The 8,132-nt window shown below is 35.6% G+C and overlaps 1 non-coding gene across 1 annotated transcript; it reads left to right on the forward strand.

Annotated features, from left to right (window-relative positions):
- The first annotated feature begins 4,937 nt into the window (after positions 1-4,937).
- Positions 4,938-5,039, forward strand: LOC122099424. Its single transcript, XR_006145916.1, has one exon. It is a non-coding gene; the product is annotated as a U6 spliceosomal RNA (small nuclear RNA).
- The last annotated feature ends 3,093 nt before the right edge of the window (positions 5,040-8,132 follow it).

Here is an 8,132-nt window from a genome sequence, read left to right on the forward strand (position 1 = left end):
AGTACTCAGAGGCAAGTTTATAGCTCTGAGTTCCTACACCAACAAATTAGAGATATCTGAAACCAACCATTTAATGAGACATCTGAACCACCTTGACAAAGACCAGCAAGATAAACTCCAATTCAATAGATTGAAAGAAATAATTAACATTAAATCAGAGTTAAACGAATGAGAATAAACAAAACACAGAAAGAATCAACAAAACAAAGAGTTGGTTCTTTGAAAAAATTAACAAAATTGACAGACCCTTAGAAAGTCTTATTAGAAAAAGAAGGAACACACTCAAATAAATAAACTCAGATGTGAGAATGGAAATATCAACACAGAAACAACCAAGATTCTGAACATTATAAGGGAATATTTTCAAACCTTTATGCTAATAAGTTTGAAAACTTGGCAGAAATAGACCTTTTGCTAGCAATTATCAACATGCAAATACTAAACCAACATGAGTTAAAGCATAGTAAGGGGCCTATATCAAGTGTTGAAATAGACACAGCAATAAGAGACCTCCCATCTAAGAAAATCCCTGATGGATTTACAGCGGAATTATACAAGACCTTCAAAACAGAGCTCACAGCAATACTCCTCCAACTCTTCAATGAAATTGAAAGAGAAAGTTCTCTACCAAACTCATTCTATGAAGCCATCATAACCTTCATTCCAAAACCAGGCAGGGACTCATCAAAGAAAGAGAACTATAGACCCATTTCTTTGAAGAACATTGATACAAAACTTTTCAACAAAAGTTTGGCCAATCGACTTCAACAATTCATCCAAAAAATCATACACTAATATCATACAGGATGTATTTCAGGGATGCAAACCTGGTTCAATATACACAAATCAATTAATTTAATTTATCACATCAACAAGAGCAAGGATTAAAACCACATGGTTATCTCAAAAGATGCAGAAAAAGCATTGGACTAGATCCAACACCCCTTTTATGATGGAGGTTCTGGAAAAATTACGAATCCATAGAACATTCCTCAATACAATAAAAGCTGTATATGGAAAACATACAGCCAGCATTATAATTAATGGTGAAAAACTAAAGCTATTTCCTCTTAACTCAGGAATGAGAAAAAGATGTCCACTCTCTTAACTTCTCTTCAATTTAGTATTAGAATGCCTAGCTACAGAAATAAGACAATATGCCAATATAAAAGGGATCCAAATAAGGAAAGAAGAAGTAAAATTCTCCCTCTTTGCAGATAAAATGATCTTGTACTTAAAGAATCCCACGGACTCCACTCCAAAATTACTCAAGCTAAATCAAAACTGTCAAAATAGCAGGGTATAAAATTAACCCTCAGAAATTAATGGCTTTTCTGTATGCCAACAATGAGAAAAGTGAGGCTCAAATCAAGAAAGGTTTTCCATTTGTAAGAGCCCCACAATAAATGAAATACCTAGGAATTAACTTAACCAAAGAAGTGAAGGACATTTATGATGAAAACGTTAAAAATCTGAAAAAGGAAATCAAAACAGAACTTAGAAAGTGGCAAAACCTCCCATGCTCCTCGATAGGAAGGATGAACCTTGTGAAAATGGCAATATTTCCCAAGGCTATCTACAAGTTCAATGCCATACCTATCAATATTCCAACCGCATTCTTCAAGGAAATAGAAGAGGCAATCCCAAAATTCATATGGAACAACAAAAGACCCCCAATTGAAAAAAAGCAATCCTTAACAGAAAGAACAGTGTTGGAGGAATATCAATACCAAATTTCAAACTCTACTACAAAGCTATAGTAATTAAAACAGTTTTGTACTGGCACAAGAAAAGACCTCAGGAACAATGGAATAGAATTGAAAACCCAGAAATGAACCTACAGACCCATAATCATCTAATATTCGATAAAGGATCTAAAAAGATAAAATCAAAGAAAGGCTGTTGAGTAAATGGTACTGGCAAAATTGGTTAATCACTTGTAGAAAATTAGATCCTTATATATCACCCTGTACCAGAAGCAACTCCAAATGTATCAAAGACCTCAGAGTCAAAGCAGATATTCTGAAAACATTACAGGATGGAATATGAGAAACCCTAGGTCTCCTTAACAAAGGCTGAAATTTTCTGAAAAGAAACGCAAAAGCACAACAAATGAAAGTTTGGACAAATAGGATTGCATGCAGTTGCAGAGCTTCTGCATGGCAAAGGACATAGCTAGCAGGATCAATAGAAATCCCACGGAATCAGAGAGGATCTTCATTAGCCATAAAACCGACAAGGGTTTCACATCTAAAACAGATCTGGAAATCAAAAAATTAAATCCTCCAAAAGCAAATATTCAAAGAAAATACTGCGCAATAAATAAGTGGGCTAAAGACATAAAGACAAACTTCTCTGAAGAGGAAAGGAGGGTGACCAATACAGACATGCAGAAATGCTCAACCACCCTAGCCATAAAAGAAATGCAAATCAATCAACATTGAGATTTCACCTCACCCAAGTTAGAGTGGCTATAATCAAGAACTCTAATAACAACAGATGCTGGAGGGGATGTGGACAGAAGGGAACCTTACTTCATTGCTAGTGAGAGTGTAATCTTGTTCAACCACTTTGGAAAATAGTATGGAGGTTCCTACAAAGACTCCACATAGAGCTCCCCTATGACCCAGCAATCCCACTTTTGGGCATTTGCCTAAATGATCACAAACAAGACCATACTAAAGCTACCACACAGATATATTTATTGCAGCATTACCATAGCTAAGATATGGAACCAACTCAGATGTCCTTCAGTAGATGAATGGATCAAGAAAATGTTGTATATATACACAATGAAATTCTATGTCTCTATCTGAAACAATGATATTGCCCCATTTGTTAGGAAATGGAAAACTTGGAAAAAAAATTTATTAAGTGAAGTAAGCCAGGCCCAAGAAACAGAGGTCCCATGGTTTCCCTTATTAGCAATTACTAGTGTATGTCTGAGACATGCAGAAATTGTTAGATAAGTTGATGTTAGGTGAAATGAACCCCAAGATAAGAATTCAATTTTTTTTCTGTAATTATTTCTAACATATTTATAAGATGATTTCTTTGTTACTTTGTATGTCCCTGCTGCATGGTATAACACCTGTTTTCGCTGTATTTGATGTTGGTATAATTTGTGGAGGGGAAAGGAAAAAATTTTTTAAATATGGATACATGTGGACCCATTGCAACAATGAGATATACAAGACATTATGTCGAAAAACAAATTTTACAACTTTGGATGGGGGAAAGGCAGAGGGGGAAACGTCCCGTAAGAGAGGTGAGATGGGAAGGGATAGTAAGGGGAAACAAAGGAGTATGCAACAATGCTTGATAAGAAATGTACTCATTACCTTGCCCATGTAATTGTAACCACTCTGTCTGGTATTTTCACACTTAAAAAAAAAAAACACGAAAAACCATAAAATATAAAGTATTTTTGATAAAAAATAAAAATGACTCAGAATAAATAATCAATGCAAAAACAATCTTTACAGAAGCAAACTCTCAGAGATATTACATGACTTTGAAAAGGATAAAGTGGCTGAATTTAATATAAATTTAGAAGTATGACCATTCAAAAATATAAAAAGATATTCTTTATTTCATTATATAACCCAAAACAGAAAGTAAATGTTGTTTAGATGATTTTTTAAAATACAGTCTCTCAGGTGCTGGGAGGGTGGTTCAGTGTAGAGTGCTTGCCTTGCATGCCTGAGGTCCTGGGTTTGATTCCTCAGCACCACATAAGCAGAAAAAGATGGAAGAGATGCTGTGACTCAAGTAGTAGCAATAGCCTTGAGCTGAAGTGCTGAGAGACAGCACCTGAACCCAGAGTTCAAGCCCCACAACCAACAAAAATAAAACAAAAACAAAACAAAATACAATCTCTCACTTTTGTGTGCTCAACATTGTAACACTAGTGCTTCAGTCTAGGGCTAAGATTTTAGGTGTGGACATTTATCAACACTCCTGATTCAGATTCTAATTGATAAAATTTTTAATCAATGTTTTGTTATTAATTTTGCTCTTTGTAAATTCACATATACCTATAAAAAACAGTGTGGCCATCCCATTAACAATCTCAAAGTATTTCCTAATGATGACTTACAAAAAGTTGTATTATATTACAACAAGGAAAGTAATGCTACAAATAAGGAAAACCAATACATAAATATTAATGATTAATAAAGTAAAAAACAAAACATTTACCTCTATTTCTAGTATTTGAAATGTACTACATATTCGATTTATTATTTTCTCATATTGCTGTACATTTAAAACTGCCTAAGTCTATGATGTTCAACAAGAATTTTATAGACTATGAGTAGCCTTTAAAGTTACCCACTAAGATTATTATTTATGGTTCATCTCATCATTTGTATATGGCTTATACCATCATTTATTCCTCGCTAACATATAAAGTAAGGAATCCCTTAAATTTTAACAGAAACTGTGAAGTTAATGTCTTAAATCTTCACTCTGCTTCTTTACACAAACACTTTGCAATTTCTCATTAGTAAAGTTTCTATAAACTCTGAAATGTACATACTTAGTAGTATATGACTGCTACCATGAATCTTAAATGCTTTATAGAAAAGTTTTACAGCGTGCTAAATAGTCTTAATTTTGGCATATATGAGCAAATTCCCAAAATTAAACATATTGAAAACATTAAAACTTTTAACAAACCTTAACACTTTCTATAGTGTTCATTATGGCAGGTTCCTTGTACAGAATAATTGAATTCCTCCTCCTACACATCCGTTGAACAACAAATATATGGAATTATTTTGTTTTGGACATGTCAATCTTGACTTTATTCTTAAATGTGTTCTTATGTAAGAAATACATGGTTCTAAAATTTCACAACAATTCTTTTGAATTTAATTTTTGTGGAATTGTCTAGTTTAAGAAAATCAATTACACTTTATATATAAAATTGTTCTGTGCTCAATTCAGTAGCACATACACTAACACTGGAAGAATAAAGAGAAGAATATCCCCTGACTGAGGATGACACTCGACTTCGTGAAGCATTCCAGATTTTTAAAAGAACAGATGCTGGATAGGATGTGGACAGAAGGGAACCTTAATGCCTTGTTGTTAGGAGTTTAAACTTGTTCGAAGACTTTGGAAAGTAGTATGGAGGTTCCTCAAAAGACTACATAGAGCGCCCCTAACACCCAGCAATCCCATTTTGGGCATTCACCCAAATGATCACAAACAAGACCATACTAAAACTACCAGCAAAACTATGTTCATTGCAGCATTATTTACCAAAGCTAAGATATATAACCAACCCCGATGTCCCACAGTAAACGAATGGATCAAGAAAATGTGTGTGTGTGTATGTGTGTGTGTGTGTGTGTGTGTGTGTGTGTGTGTGTGCATACTGGAATTCTATGCCTCCATCAGAAAGAATGACATCACCCAGTTTGTTAGGAAATGGAAAGACTTGGAAAAAATTATATTAAGTAAATTAAGCCAGGCCCAAAGAAGTGAAGTAAGCCAGGCCCAAAGAAACATAGGTCCCATGGTTTCCTTATTTTCAATAACTAGTATGTGTCTGCTACAAGTAGAAAACATCATATAAGTTGATGTTAGGCAAAATGAACCCCAAGATAAGGATTCAAATGGTATTTCTTTCTTGCGATTGTTTCTAAGATATTTATAAGATCATTTCTTTGTTGCTTTGTATGTTCCTCCTGCAAGCTAAAGCCCCTGTTTTCACTGTATTTGATGTTGGTACTATTTGTGGAGTGGAAGGGAAACACAAATCGTTTAAATAGGGATGCAGGTGGACACATTGCAACAATGAGATGAACAAGTCGTTGTGTCAAAAAATGATTTTGGCCGGGGGTTGAGGGATGTGGACAGTGGGGGGACTGGGGTGGGGGAGGGGTTAGTGGGGGTGGGGGATGGAAGATGGGCAGGGATGGGAAGGGGAAACAAAGGAGGAGCAAGTGGACCCATTGCAACAATGAGATGTACAAGTCATTATGTCAAAAAATGAACTTTACAACTTTGGTGGGAGGAGGACCGGATGGGGGAAGTGGGGGAGTATGGGAAGGGATGGGAAGGGGAAACAAAGGAGGAGCAAGTGGACCCATTGCAACAATGAGATGTACAAGTCATTATGTCAAAAAATGAACTTTACAACTTTGGTGGGAGGAGGACCGGATGGGGGAAGTGGGGGAGTATGGGAAGGGATGGGAAGGGGAAGCAAAGAGGAGGCAACAATGCTTGATAAGAAATGTACTTGTTATCTTGCCCATGTAATTGTAACTCCTCTGTCAGTATTCTCACAATAAAAATAAAAGAAATGTACTCAATAACTCACCCATGTAATTGTAACCCCTCTGTATGGCATTTTCAGAATTAAAAAAAAAAGAAACATAGGTCCTATGGTATCCCTTATTTGCAATAACTAATGTATGTCTGGGATAAGCAAAGAAGGTATGGTAAGGCGAAAAAAAGTAGTAGGCAACAATGCTTGATAAAAAATGTACTCATTACCTTTTCCATGTAATTGTAACTTCTCTGTATGGTATTTTCACAATTTAAAAAAAAAGGTCAAAAGCATGTGCATATGACTAGATAAGATTATGTTAAGGTAAATGAACCCCATGATAAGGACACAAGTGGTTTTTTATTTCTTCCTGTGGTTTCTAATATATTTCTAATGTACGATGTGATTTTTTATATGTGCATCCCCCACAGTTAAACCCCTGTTTTCACTGTATCTGATGTTGGTGCACTTCCATCTTGTATGTACACTTCTCTAACTTGGGGATGGAAAGGGAAAAAACAAAAGGCTTAAATAAGCATACAGTATGACCATTGCAACAATGTGACGCACAAGAGAGTATGTTGAAAAATGAACTTTACAATTTAGGAGGGGAGGGGAGGGAAGTGCATTTGTGGAGGTGGGAGGGAAGGGATCGCGGGGGAAAACAAAGGAGGAGGTAACAATGCTTGAGAGGAAATGTACTCATTACCTTTTCATGTAACTGTAACCACTCTGTACAGTACTTTTACAATAAAAAATATAAAAATGTTCTCGGATGGAAGAGAATATTTTCCCTATTTTACCCATGTAATATCGTTAACAAAGAAATTAATGCAAAATACTGATATGAAGATATTTTGAATAAATATGTGTGTATGTGTATGTGTGTGTGTGTGTGTGCGTGCCTGCGCATTTTCGTTCTCAGAGTTTGAATTCAGTGCACCAAGGTCTCACTAGGCCATTCCTCTCTAGATTGATGAGCTACTATATAAGCTACATCTCCATTCTTGGCTCTTTGCTAGTTCATTAAATTTTTAAAATATTTTTATTACTTTTTTATTGTGAACATACTGTATAGAGGGGTTACAATTACATGGGCAAGATAATGAGTACATTTCTTATCAAGCATTGCAGCCTTCTCCTTTGTTTACCCTTCACATCCCTTCCCAGCCTCCCCCTGCCCCCCCTACCCCATCCTCACCCCCCCACCAATGTTGTAAAGTTCGTTTTCAACATAACAACTTGTACTTCTCATTGTTGCAACGTGTCCACCTGTATCCTTAAATGACTTGTTTTTCCCCTTCTCCTCCACAAAGTATACCGACATCAAATATAGTGAAAGCAGGGGTTATACTGTGGGGGAGGGACATACAAAGCAAAAAAGAAATAATTTTATAAATGCATTAAAAATGCATTAAAGAAAAAACATTTAAATACATATCTAAGGGTTCATTTTCCTAACATCACATTATCTGACCTTTTCTGCTTGACTCATACATATACTAGATATTGCAAATAAGGGAAACCATGGGACCTATGTTTCTTTGGGCTTGGCTTACTTCACTTCTTTGGGCCTGGCTTAATTCACTTAATATAATTTTTTCCAAGTATTTCCATTTCCTAACAAACTGGGTGATGTCATTCTTTCTGATGGAGGCATAGAATTCCATTGTAATTTTTTTAAAATAATCTCATGAATAGTTTTTGTCCTGATTGGCTTCCAACGGTTATCCACAGATCTCAGTTTCCTGAGTAGACAGGATTACAGGTGTGACCAACCAGCACAAGGCTTTCAGAATAATTTATAAAGTAGAAGAAAATTGAGTTCATGGAGACTTGTTTATCATCTGCT

Source organism: Dipodomys spectabilis, unplaced genomic scaffold (genome assembly GCF_019054845.1).
Source record: "Dipodomys spectabilis isolate Male_0828 unplaced genomic scaffold, ASM1905484v1 ptg000513l, whole genome shotgun sequence".
NCBI lineage: Eukaryota > Metazoa > Chordata > Mammalia > Rodentia > Heteromyidae > Dipodomys > Dipodomys spectabilis.